General features: G+C 40.3%; 1 protein-coding gene and 1 pseudogene across 5 annotated transcripts in view; one reads left to right on the top strand and one right to left on the bottom strand.

The window, feature by feature from the left end:
* Positions 1–13,212, top strand: part of TNFAIP8 (TNF alpha induced protein 8) — a 139,917-nt gene that overhangs the window by 106,706 nt on the left and 19,999 nt on the right. The gene's annotated exons all lie outside the window — the stretch shown is intronic.
* Positions 12,965–13,038, bottom strand: LOC133063068 (U4 spliceosomal RNA; annotated as a pseudogene).

Raw genomic sequence — 13,212 nt, 5'->3', positions numbered from 1 at the left:
TGCACAAAATCAGCCCTGGTACATGAGAGTAAGAAGTGAATATAGGTGTAAAATTTAATCCAGTTCTTCGTACTGCAGACTGTAACTGCAGCCATGAAATTAAAAGATGCTTGCTCCTTGGAAGGAAAGCCATGACAAACCTAGACAGCATATTAAAAAGCAGAGACATTACTTGCCAAGAAAGGTCCGTATAGTCAAAGCTATGGTTTTTCTAGCAGTCATGTGTGGATGTGAGAGTTGGATCATAAAGAAGGCTGATTGCTGAAGAATTGATGCTTTCGAATTGTGTTGCTGGAGAAGACTTTTGAGAGTCCTTTGGAGAGCAGAGAGATGAAACCAGTCAATCCTAAAATGAATCAACCCTGAATATTCATTGGAAGGACTGATGCTAAAGCTGAAGCTCCAGTCCTTTGGCCACCTGATGCGAAGAGCCAGCTCTTTGGAAAAGATCCTGATGCTGGGCAATATTGAAGGCAGGAGGAGAAGGGGACAACAGAGGATGAGATGATTCGATAGCCTCACTGACTCCAAGGACATGAGTTTGAGCAAAGTCCTGGAGTTAGTGAAGCATAGGAGAGCTTGGTGTGCTGCAGTCCATGAGGTTGCAAGAAGTCAGAGATGACTTCGCGACTGAACAACGACAACAACAGCAATCTACTGGGAAAGAGTTTGGGCCAGTCTGAGAATTAGAGAGTTTTTCTCTCTTCCCTTTCACCTTTACTTCCTGTCTGCTGAACTGTTTTCTTCCTGTGACAGGAACACATGTCTTGGAAAACCACTGATGCTTCTTCCAGGGATACTGTAGATCTGACATGTAATATGAAGCTCTGAGGGTTTTGGTCTTATACATGTTAAATAGGATTTGGGCCATGCTAGTAAACTGAGCCATCCTGAGGAATTTTTGATTTCCCCTGAGGTAAGAACCAATGAGGTAAGGCTTTTGTTGGTGATTAGACAGCTTCACCCAGGAGGTGCTGGATAAATAAGGAGATTTCCCTGGTGGCTTCCTGCAATGCGGGATACCTGGGTTCGATCCCTGGGTCAGGAAGACCCCTGGAGAAGGGAATGACAACCCACTCCAGTATTCTTGCCTGGAGAGTCCCATGGACAGAGGAACCTGGCAGGCTACAGTCCATAGGGTCACAAAGAGTCAGACATGACTGATTGACTAATAAGCACAGCACATAATCACAGAGACAAAACCAACTGGGGCCTGCCTGTGATATTTACCTGGTTGAGAAGTACTATTTCCCATTCTGTAAAAAGCAGTCAAGGATGGGCTTGCTCCAAGGAACATTTTCCTTTTGTAAAGTTGTCTGATAAAAGTGCACTGACTGTTCTTCTTACTATAAAGCACATACAAAACCATTTTCACTTTGGGCTTTAGTATCACAATTAAGTCAGTTACGAAACAGCTAGAATGAAAATGCACCTCTCCCCAATATCACAAGTGTAAAAACTGGACTCAAGCTTTTCAGAAAAAGGAGACAATTAAAGAAGGAGTCTCAGTTTTAAAAAAAATTTTTTTTAATTAAAAATTAAAAAAGAAAAAGACCCTTTCTCCAGAGTGTTTCTGGGAAGGTAGAATTCAGGGGCCAGTGGCACTAATAAAAGAGAAGGAGAAGAACCTCTGGGAAACCAGAGCGGTGAAGGAAGTCAAGGGAGTGGCTTTCTGGCAGGTTTTAACATTGCAAGGGAACAATGAGGAAGAAATAGTGAGCGAGGGGGAGTGGCAGGCGGTGGCAAGCACGGGGTGGGACCCAGGCCTGATGCAGAGCCTCCAAGGGGAGAGAGAGGAAGGGAGGAGTAAGGAAATAACTTTAAAATGGGGCGGTGGGGGGGGAAAGAAGGGTACTGTATGCAAAACCAGAGAAGTGAGCAGCAGTATAGGCAAGAGACCACTATGACTGAGGGGAGGCATTTCGGCAGTCTGTTTATTTTGTTTGCTGGTGCAGTTAACGGGGGCGGGGGCTGGTATGCAAGGGTGCTGGTCTCCAAAGCGCGGTGCCCACTTGGAGCCCATGAAATAGTGGTGTTCAGAGGACACACAAGCTCCCCAGTTCTTCTCAGGCAGGATTAACGCTGAGGCCCATAAACAAGGACATGACGTTGAGGAATGCTGATGTTTTCAGCCAAATGGGGGCCTGTCAGAATCAAGGGCTGTGTTGTGCTGGCTTGGATTCCTACTGACTTTCTTACTGGGTTATAAAAACGATTTCCTCAAAAAGCTTGCCAGTGGCAGATGATGAATTAGAAAAGCAGTAATGCCAGCCCTGGGGAGGCATGTCGGAGCTGTCAGCTGTTCTGTGCCCCCCATTGGATGGAAGGCCAGTGGGACTTGGGGTGAATGGAGCTGGAGGAGCAGAGAGCTATCACCCTGTCTCTCAGTGAAGCTGCACCCAGTTTCTGGGGGGTTCACTTACTAAAAAGTCTGATGGTTAGCAGGCTCACTGAAGAATTTCAGGACGAGGGTTTTCAATGGGCTGAGCTGGTGTGAATTATTTGGCTCACTCGACCGTTGGTCTGACTTGATGATCAAGGTGAGGACCTCAGACGTGTGGGCGGTTCTCGGCATTCCTGTTGACGCTGCCCGTCCCAGCGAGCTCTGGGGCTGCCCTTCTGCGCCAGCTCTTGGGGCGTGAGGAGGGGAGGTGTTCCTCCTGCTTCTCAGCAGTGGAACTTCCGTGTGCCTGTCTCAACACGTGTAAGGGTTAATCGGCTCAGTGTAATTGCTGCTGAGAGAGGCAGCCTAGCTGAAGCCTGACACAGTCCTCAGTTCCTAGGGAAGGGGTCATTCTTATAGTCCTCAGTTGTTTTCCTCTCTTTCTCAAAGATGGGTTTTTAATGTAACATTATGGTATTAGAATCCCATGGACAGGTCTTCCCAGTTGACTCAGTCAGTAAAGAGTCTGCCTGCAATATGGGAGACCCAGGTTCAATCCTTGGGTTGGGAAGATCCCCTGGAGAAGGGCATGGTAACCCACTCCAGGATTCTTGCCTGGAGAATCCCCACGGACCGAGGAACCTGGTGGGCTACAGTCCATGGGGTCACAAAGAGTCAAATATGACTAAGTGACTTTCACTTTCAGTTTCATGGTTTTAGAATCCCAGGGACAGAGGAGCCTGGAGGGCTACAGTCCACGTACTTGCAAAGAGTCAGACACGACTGAGCAACTAAGACTTTCACACTTTCACATGGTGTTAACACCAGTGGATAAAGACATTCCTGATCTGTAGTTCAGTCCTTTGCATTTTTTTCTTTAAAATTCTCAGTCGACCCTTCATTTAAAATACAATTAGAATGAAATTAAAAGAAAGAAAGAATAACTTGATTCTGTTGTTGCTTAGTTTCTTGAGGCCTTCTGCATCTTCAGGCCTTTCTGTAAATGAAGATGTGGAACGTCAGTTGGACTAGTTAATCCAAAGGGGGAGTGGGAGAACGGTTATATTTGGTAGGAATACTGGAATATCACAGAAATTACCAGGAAATGGTCTCTTAGAGTAACATTGTTGTCTTTCTGTTCTGTTTTCATGCCATCATCTATCCTTATTCTGTGAAATAGTCAAACCTGTTTTCACTGTATATCTTTTACAGCTTCAGTCAGCCAGATTTTAAAAAAAAATATTTGATGCTGTTTTTTATTCCATGAATGACTCAATTGACTGAATGTAGCAGCTACTAAACTTGGCAGTTTGTTGCCATCGTCATGCCCCTGGACAGGAAGTGTTCAGTATAGATATGACTAACCAGTTTCCAGGCTTAAAAATAAAGTGGGGGATTTCTGGACAGAATAAGTCTTTGTCACCCAGTTCAACATGCCTGACAAATCTGAAGCTCATGGCAGCGGCTTTACTTTCTCACTTTTTCCAGGCCAGCACTTCACCTGACATTTTCTGTTATACAGATTGAAGCTTACTTTATGGTGTTTGGTGGGTTTTGTTTTGTGTTAAACAAAGTAAGAGGACATTTGAAGAGTCCTGAGAATCAGCTACAGTCAGTATTCTCTTCTTGTTACTTCTTTTATTTTTAGCTTCTTTTAAATCATCACCCTCCTGAGGCAGGTGATGGGGAAAAATAACCTTCATCTGCCTAGGTAGCAGCTTAAAGCGTCAAGGACATGCCACAACGCTGTATTCTCAAGACTTGTCTTCTTGAATCTAAGGATCATTCGAAGCAGTACTTTTTCCGCAAAAGTTACTTCCAATCATTTTAGTGATTCTTAAGATTTCTTTTGTCAGGAAGAATTTATACTATTTTGACAGGTCCCCAAAGGTTTTTCAGCATCTCTCTACCTACAGTTATTATTTCAGGACTTCAAAGATAAATTTCATATTTTATTTTGCCATGCTGTCTCCCTAAATAATGTCATTTTCCCTCTCTTAATACAAGTTTTTCTCTCCTTTCTTATTCTAAACAGCCGTTTAGTTTGTGGGTTTTTTTTTTTTTTGGTCTTAGGGATTTAAGAAGTGTAAAAACCATGTTTTGTGGAAATGTTAAATTAGATACAACATTTATTAGCTGAGAGTGTCTATAACAACAGCAGCAAGGTGTTTCACTTAACTGTCCAAGTGTTTGTCTCTGAGCTTCTGTTTGTTTTTCATATCAGAAACTATGCCAGAGAATGATGATTTAAAATACAAAATGCATGCAAATATTTTTAGTCTGGGTTAGGGTGAGGTCAGTAATGATTCTTTGGGACAACTCAGATTTATTTGCCAAATTTAGAAATAAATCATAAATTTATAAATAATGGGGTTATAGTCACTATATTTGAGCTGAATGTGGCTGTGACCCTGAAGTGATGCTTCTCCTGTGCTCCTCCTTACCACCTCCTCTGTTTTCAAGAGTGAGGCAGGAAAGAGTAAGGTAGTCCCTGCTATGTCTTGGGTTAGAACTTGATAAAAATCAAGTTTATTGAAAATATAGGTATCCTGTGGTCCAAATAACCTACACCTGTTCTAGCAAGATGTTCTCAGGGAAAAGAGGGAACTGTGTATACAAGCCAAACTTTCATTGAATAAAATGATTCCCCTGAGTTGCTTTTTTTTTTTTTAACTTGAGTATCTTACAATTTACTGCTTGAATGTTGAATGCATAGAATTAGAACATTGCAGGCATTGGCAGGGTGATATTTTTTCTTTTTATTTCATTTCTGGCACGTGCCCAATTTGCCCCATCTATCTTTTCATGCAGCTGCCCAGTCTCTCTTCATAAGAATAAACAGTCTTCTTTTGTGTTTGTCACAGCAGGGTATTACTCATAAATTAGGCCTCTGCTGTGGTGATTCCCTGATTTAAAATGTTAATCTTCTCTACCTTTTTTTTTTGTGTGTGAAGACTACTCTACCTTTGTAGCCGTGTTGTGTAGCCAAGACTCTTTGTGGCCAAGACTCTTCTAGTTTTTGTGATACTAGATACGTTGTAGGCAAACGGAAAATGCTTGATAATCAGTGAAGATAAGGGTAGACATGGTCTAGAGGGTAAAATATTTTGCAGAACTTAAACCTCTGCTGTTTCATGAGATTGATGGATCATCCAAACATTGATAATGAGCCATCATCTGACCTTCTATCTGATTTTTAGCTACAAGAGGGCACTGTGCTCTGTAGGTAGTTTACCATCCATGGTGCCAGCTATCAGCTGAAACCAAAATGGACATTCAGAATGTACTCTGCAGATGAGGGGCATTTAAGAAGCCCTGTTAGGACCTTCTTTTTGCTGGTTCTTTTGAGGCCGTGGAGGTGATAACCAGTCTCTTAGCTAGTGTTTTGAATCATGGTGGTCATGCTTAGGCTTAGCACAAAGCCATGGTGGACTTTAACCAGCTCAAATCTGTCCAGGTTGATGGAGGATGTTACAGGCTAACTTACTACCTTAGGAAAAAATGGAAACTGGAGAGTTGTCTTTCACATTTGGATCAGTCAGTCTCTATTATCAGGGCGTTTTTGGCACATCTTGTGGGGCCATGGAAAAGGGAGTGTTTTAGGCAACTCTTGTGTTTGAAATGCCTTCTTTTGTTTTTTTTAAACTAGTTTTTAGTTGTTGTTCACTGTGCCACAAAAGCATCTCTCCATTTCAGTTCATTGGAATTGCTGATCTGTGGAGTTCTTCCTGAGTTCCAGCCATTGTAGCTTATTACTAGTTAGATTTTATTTAAAATAAAAAGAAATTTTAGAAGAAAGATTAGAGAAGAAAAAGATGTTGATTGAGGGACAGAGAAACAGTGGGTGGATCCAGAGGTAAAACTCTTTGGGGCTCCATAAAGCCTTTTAGAAACTAAAATCTTAGCTCTCACTTGTTTGGTTTATACCTGGCAGATAAGAAATGAACTTAATCAGACTTTGACAGCAAATTAAAGGCCTCAGCCCTCTTTAATCGTGCATATACATGTTGGAAGTTCTATCAACTAATGATGGTAAACTGCTAACCAGAATGATGTGTACTGTGCCTAAGAAGAAAAGCTTGTCTCTAAAACCAGAAGGGCCCCCAAAATGGCCACCACTTTGCCTTGAGCCCAAAGACAAAAGAATAGCTGTTACTAAGACCTCTGCTGACCCAACACCAGCCTCCAACTACTGTTGCAGGCATCTTTGCAGCGATCCTTCATGATGAAAAAAATACTGTATTAAAATATTTCAGATTCTTTTTCCTCCATCAGAATGCAGTGAGCTGTAAGTCAGCTCAAGAAAAGATGACCCAACCCCTGACCCCTTGGTACTTTATAAGGCGCCATTAAAACCTTGAAGACCCCAGGCATTATTAAGGCTAACATTTGGAATCTTAATCCAAGAATTCTAAAACATCCTCTTTTTTTTTCTCCCCACTTTGGCCTGTATCTAAGGTTGCTCTATTTTGTGATAATACCAATTTAATGGGAGAAAAATATTCAAGATGTTAGGAAATTGCTATTCAATAATTAACTGTCTTTTCATTAGCTAGAGTCTCTAAACATGGTTTAAACATTCATTTAAACATGGTTTCCAAGTTTCGGGAGGAGGGGGGTCAGTATGATATATGGTTTTTTTTTTTTTATTCTGTATGATATAGTGGAAAATGATTTCATTTTAATTCATCAACAGGAAAAATGTGGTAGTATTCATTTTGGGTGTTTGCTACAGAATGTGCCCTGCTTTGGAATGTGGGTGGAGTTCTGGCATTTTTATATTTGTATGTTTCAGGGAATTAAAGGTACAGAGAAGCATTTGTCCATTGCCTATATAAAGACTAACCATACAGCTGACAGCTTAAAAATACTGTATGGGATGACATTTCATGTCCTACAGTAGCATCTGTTTCCTTAATTCTGAGATTAACAGATGGCATTAAAGATGGATGCTGAAAAGAGGAAAAAAGGCCCTTCTTTTTGACAAATTTTTTCACTCTCCTCACCATCCTTTTCAAGGCAAGAGTAGATTGAATGACATCAACTGAAAATTAACAAGAGATTAGTTCAAGGGGAAAACTGTCCAGGTAGGGTAGATTTAATTTTCAGATTCAGAAACTGACTCAAATCATACACTCTAACGATTTGATTCATCTTTTTTCTAATCATCTTGTCTTTACAATATACATTGTCTCATGTCTTAGAGATAAATGCAACACTACTTTTCTAAGATATGTTCTATTTTTGCAGCAATGAGAATATTACAAATCATATGAAGAAAAAAAATCAATAAAGGTAGATTGCCACAAACATATAAAAGCAGTGTTTACTAAACTGATATTAAAAATATATAAAACACTGCTTTTATATGCTTGTGGAAATCTTTGTCCTGTGTCTCTTTACCAAATTGAGCCAAGTAGTGTGAACTGATTCTTCCTGGGCGTATGTGACATCTGGAGTCATCCCAGAAGGTTCTCAGCACCTCTGCCCACCCCAGAAACAAAGCCTAGTCACTTGTCCCCGCCCCCTTCCCAACCTGCTAGACATACTCACTTCTCTTTAAAACCAAACCTGACCTAAATAGGATAGCTTTTACTTAACACACCCATAGTTACTGCTTTCAGTTCTTTATAATATCCTCAAATTTAAGAAAGAGCAACAGTATACAGTTATGTGTCCCTGTGTCTTTCACCATATTGGAACACTTTACTTATTAGAACATATTTCAGTTCATTTAGAAACTGGTTTGCAATTGCTGAAAGTTCCTGCAAAGCTCTCTCACAGGGGTTGTCAAGACAGGCATATGCCAGGACTGACCAGGTGTAAGTTAATGACAGAAGGTGCTGCAATACAGAAGACCCATCTCTGCCCTTGAGGAGCTTTCAGTCCAGAGGAGATATCAGATGTGTGTATGAAGAAGTACATGCAAGGGGATGCCACATTTGGGTTAGAGAGGTTCAGGAAGGGCTGTCTGTGACTGGGATACCTGAGGCACAATTGTTGAGATGAGTAGCATTGGTAAGAAAGTTTGGACAGGATTGGATAGGATTTCTGGAACTACAGTGCCTAGACCATTGGTGGTGGTATAGTACATGATTTTAGGAGGCCTGAGGCACAGAGTTAGACAGTCTTCAGTAACTTTACAAGGCCATTAGTCCCTTTCAACTCCCTTGGAATCCATTGCATCATTCCCAGAGAATGCCTATGTTTGGGGTTGTGTGACCTTTGCCACCTTACTCACACTGACTCACACCTTTTGTACCATGCAGGTAGACTTGGGGCTCATGGCCTTTGGCAGTCAACAACGTCTGGCTAGAAATGAATAGTACTGGGGGTTTTCTTCTCATTGAAATAATTTTTATGATTTAAAAAAATTTGAATGATTTTTATGCTTATGGTACATTTAGAGGAAGAGTACCACTTTTCATTCACATTGTTTTCATTGGTTCCTTTTAAAATAATTTTTTAAAAATAACATTTTAAATAACCAGAGGGAAACAAAATACAGATAGTCAGTGGAAAACAAAGACAAGCATTTAACATGGCTGGACTTGGAGGCCATTTTGCTAAGTGAAATAAATCAGAGAAAGACAAATACTATATGACATCACTTATACATAGAATCTAAAAAAATACAACAAATAGTGTATATAATGCAAAAGAAGCAGACTCACAGATATAGAGAACAAACTAGTGGTTACTAACTGAAGGGACAATACAGTGGTGGGGAAGTGGGAGGTACAAACTGTTGGGTATAAAACAGGTTCAAGGATTTATTGTACAACATGGAGAAGATAGCCAATACTGTAAAACAACTATAAATGGGAAGTAACCTTTTAAATAGTATAAAAATTATTTTAAATATTTTTTAATAAAACAAAGGCAAGTTGTGTTGGTGGTGCTCAAAGAACGAGCATTTAGATTGTTGCTTAGGTAAATACAGGATAGCTTCTAGGGTGAAGAGAGAGATTTTTCAGCAAGTATGCTGAGGTGGAAAATGCAAGGCATTTTGAGGGAAAGGTGAGTCTAGAAGGTGGTGGAAGCCTGGAGATGTGTTGACAAGTCAGAACTAGGAAGCCTTCTTACTCAACCTGATTGCCAGCCAGGGGAACAGAGGGCTGAGACTGGACTCACTCTTGGAGTCACTCCCAGGTCTGAAAAGTAACTCAGAAAGGTTTGAGTCCCTAAACCTCTAAAGCAGGGTGGTTAACTCACATGTCTTAGCTAATTTCCTGACCCCTGTGGGCCTGTGACAGATGGTAAACTGAACAAAACCTGTTTCTTATCCCCTTGTACCTTCTGCCCCCAGATGTTACAAGAAGGTCAGATTTTTCTTGAGAAATGGGAAGTGTGAATTTTTAGGTCACTGCTCCCAATTTTTACATCTTTTTACTAATTAGAAAAACAAAATTAAAGCATTGTGAGGGCCCATTTTGGGGTTGATGAAAGTGTTCTGGAATTAGATAGTGATGATTGTCACCTGTGGTGAATATAATAAATCACGGAGCTGTACCCTTTTTAGATGGTTACAATGGTCATTTTTATATGATATGGATTTTATCTCAATTAAAAAAAAAATTATGGGGGCCCAACCAAAGCATGTTGCCAGCCCAAAGATTGTAAGCTCTGTTTTAAATGAAGGAATTACTCTCTGCTACATTTAGCAAAATTTAGAATCCCAATATAAAGTACTTTTTCACTGGGGAGCCAGAGACCAGGAGTTAATGAGGGTCACATTGTAAATTTGCATTAACCTCTCGGCCTCTTTGTGTGCCTGTGGTCTCCATGGCTTCTTCCATCTCTTAAAGTAGGACTGGCAGCAGACATGAGGAGAGATGAGATGGTGGCTTAAATCCTGAAGGACTGGGTGAGTGGGCGGAGAGGCAAAACTTCAGAAAGGTGGGGGCTGCCAAAGTGTTTCAGAGAAGTGATTTATTTTGTTGTTATTTGGCAGCTAGTGGTAAAATTGATTGGTTATTTTATTTGCCAAAGTTTATGTTACCCAAATATCTACCATTAGGGAAGTAATCCATCTCTCAGACAGCAAGTTAATGTACTTAGGGAAACGTTTTTTAGTTCTTAAAAGAGATCGACTATAATGGCCTTTTTTAGTTATTTTCTTAACTGAAAAATGAGTTTAATATACCAAGTATGACTCAACATAAAAGGATTATGATTATTTTAACAAAACTATTTGGCTTTATTATTTTTAACTCTTAAGTTAGCCAGCTTCAATAAGGGCAAAATAGAAAAAATTTTTATGTTATAACCGTAACTTAATTTTCAACTTTTTCTTTCTTAACAAACTAGTGAAGAAAGGTGAAGTTTATGCCTTTTTAAATTTCCAGTTTCTTATGAATTTATCCTTAAAAAATGCTTTTTTAGTCTTAAAAAAAGCAGCATCTGGCCTTAAAACAGAATTGTCTTATCTCTGCAGAGTTTGGGTTATTCAATAATTTTTACCAGTTTCAAATGTTATCAAAAGATGATTTTTTTTTTCCAGATGCCTATCTTTAGTTATGAATTGACTTGTTTAGAATAAACTTTTCCCAAAGGACTATATTGCAATATTTGTTTCTTAGGTAAATTTGAGATATGATATTTTAGATATAATACCTAATTAAAATAATATAACTAACTTATAGTTTCTTATGTCATTATATCTTATTTTAAAAACCAGTACTGTTTTCCCATTCCTCCCTTGGCTTCCTTCTCCCCCAGAACAACCTGGGAATTTCTTTTGACCCAGCAGATGCATTTTAAAGATTAATTGAACATTTATTATGGATCAGTTCAGTTCAGTCGCTCAGTTGTGTCCGACTCTTTGCGACCCCATGAATCGCACACTCCTGCGATAAATTGCCAGGCCTCCCTGTCCATTACCAACTCCCGGAGTTTACTCAAACTCATGTCCATCAAGTTGGTGATGCCAGCCATCTCATCCTCTGTCATCCCCTTCTCCTCCTGCCCCCAATCCCTCCCATCATCAGGGTCTTTTCCAATGAGTCAGCTCTTCTCACGAGGTGGCCAAAGTATTGGAGTTTCAGCTTCAGCATCAGTCCTTTCAATGAACACCCAGGACTGATCTCCTTTAGGATGGACTGGTTGGATCTGCTTGCAGTCCAAGGGACTCTCAAGAGTCTTCTCCAACACCACAGTTCAAAAGCATCAATTCTTCGGAGCTCAGCTTTCTTCATTGTCCAACTCTCACATCCATACATGACCACTGGAAAAATCACAGCCTTGACTAGACAGACCTTTGTTGGTAAAGTAATGTCTCTGCTTTTTAATATGCTGTCTAGGTTGGTCATAACTTTCCTTCCAAGGAGTAAGCGTCTTTTAATTTCATGGCTGCAATCACCATCTGCAGTGATTTTGGAGCCCAGAAAAATAAAGTCTGACACTGCTTCCACTGTTTCCCCATCTATTTCCCATGAAGTGATGGGACCAGATGCCATGATCTTAGTTTTCTGAATGTTGAGTTTTAAGCCAACTCTTTCACTCTCTTCTTTCACTGTCAAGAGGCTTTTAAGTTCCTCTTTACTCTCTGCCATAAGGGTAGTGTCATCTGCATATCTGACTATACAGTGGAAATGAGAAATAGATTTAAGGGACTAGATCTGATAGAGAGCCTGATGAACTATGGACGGAGGTTCGTGACATTGTACAGGAGACAGGGATCAAGACCATCCCCATGGAAAAGAAATGCAAAAAGGGAAAATGGTTGTCTGAGGAGGCCTTACAAATAGCTGTGAATAGAAGAGAAGCGAAAAGCAAAGGAGAAAAGGAAAGATTCCCATTTGAATGCAGAGTTCCAAAGAATAGCAAGGAGAGATAAGAAAGCCTTCCTCAGTGATCAATGCAAAGAAATAGAGGAAAACAACAGAATGGGAAAGACTAGAGATCTCTTCAAGAAAATTAGAGATACCAAGGGAACATTTCATGCAAAGATGGGTTCGATAAAGGACAAAAATAGTGTGGACCTAACACAAGCAGAAAATATTAAGAAGAGGTGGCAAGAATCCACAGAAGAACTGTACAAAAAAGATCTTCATGACCCAGATAATCACAATGGTGTGATCACTCACCTAGGGCCAGTCATCCTGGAATGTAAAGTCAGGTGGACCTTAGAAAGCATCACTACGAGCAAAGCTAGTGGAGGTGATGGAATTCCAGTTGAGCTATTTCAAATCCTGAAAGATGAGGCTGTGAAAGTGCTGCACTCAATATGCCAGCAAATTTATTATGGATAGGAATAAATATAATTATAACCAACCCCAAAGATTTCCCTTTCAGGGAAAATGGAAGCAAACAATTATGATACAAAGTAGTTTGCAAAAAGAAAGTTTTTGACAGGATTATTCAATAAACACTTCAAGGAAGAGATGATATTTGGGAAGCATCATTGAGGACTGGATAGAATTTCACCCAAGGTGGCTCTCCCATGTTTCCATCAAGTTTCTGCTCAAATGCCACCTTTCCATAAAGGCCTTCACCAACTGGCCTGGAGAAAATAACAGTCTCTCCGCCACCCCTACTGTTTGCCCATCCTCTCCACCCCCACCAACACACAAAATCCCCTTATTTTTTTCTATTAGCAATAATTGTGCCTCGAATAAACCTCATTGGCTACGATACTGCCACTGCGCAAAGCTTCCCTTATTTTTTTCTAATCCCTGTCACTGTTTGACATATGTATATACACATTTGTTAATTTCTGTCTTAGGGTCTCCCTCTACTAGAATCTGTGCTTCTTGAGAGCAGGCACTTTGGTGCTCAGTAAAACATGTGTTGAGTGAATGAAGGAGTAACTGGCTGGGAGAAGGCTT

The sequence above is a fragment of the Dama dama genome, chromosome 9 (genome assembly GCF_033118175.1).
Source record: "Dama dama isolate Ldn47 chromosome 9, ASM3311817v1, whole genome shotgun sequence".
In the NCBI taxonomy this organism is placed as follows: Eukaryota; Metazoa; Chordata; class Mammalia; order Artiodactyla; family Cervidae; genus Dama; species Dama dama.
This window is presented reverse-complemented; position numbering and strand designations above follow the sequence as displayed.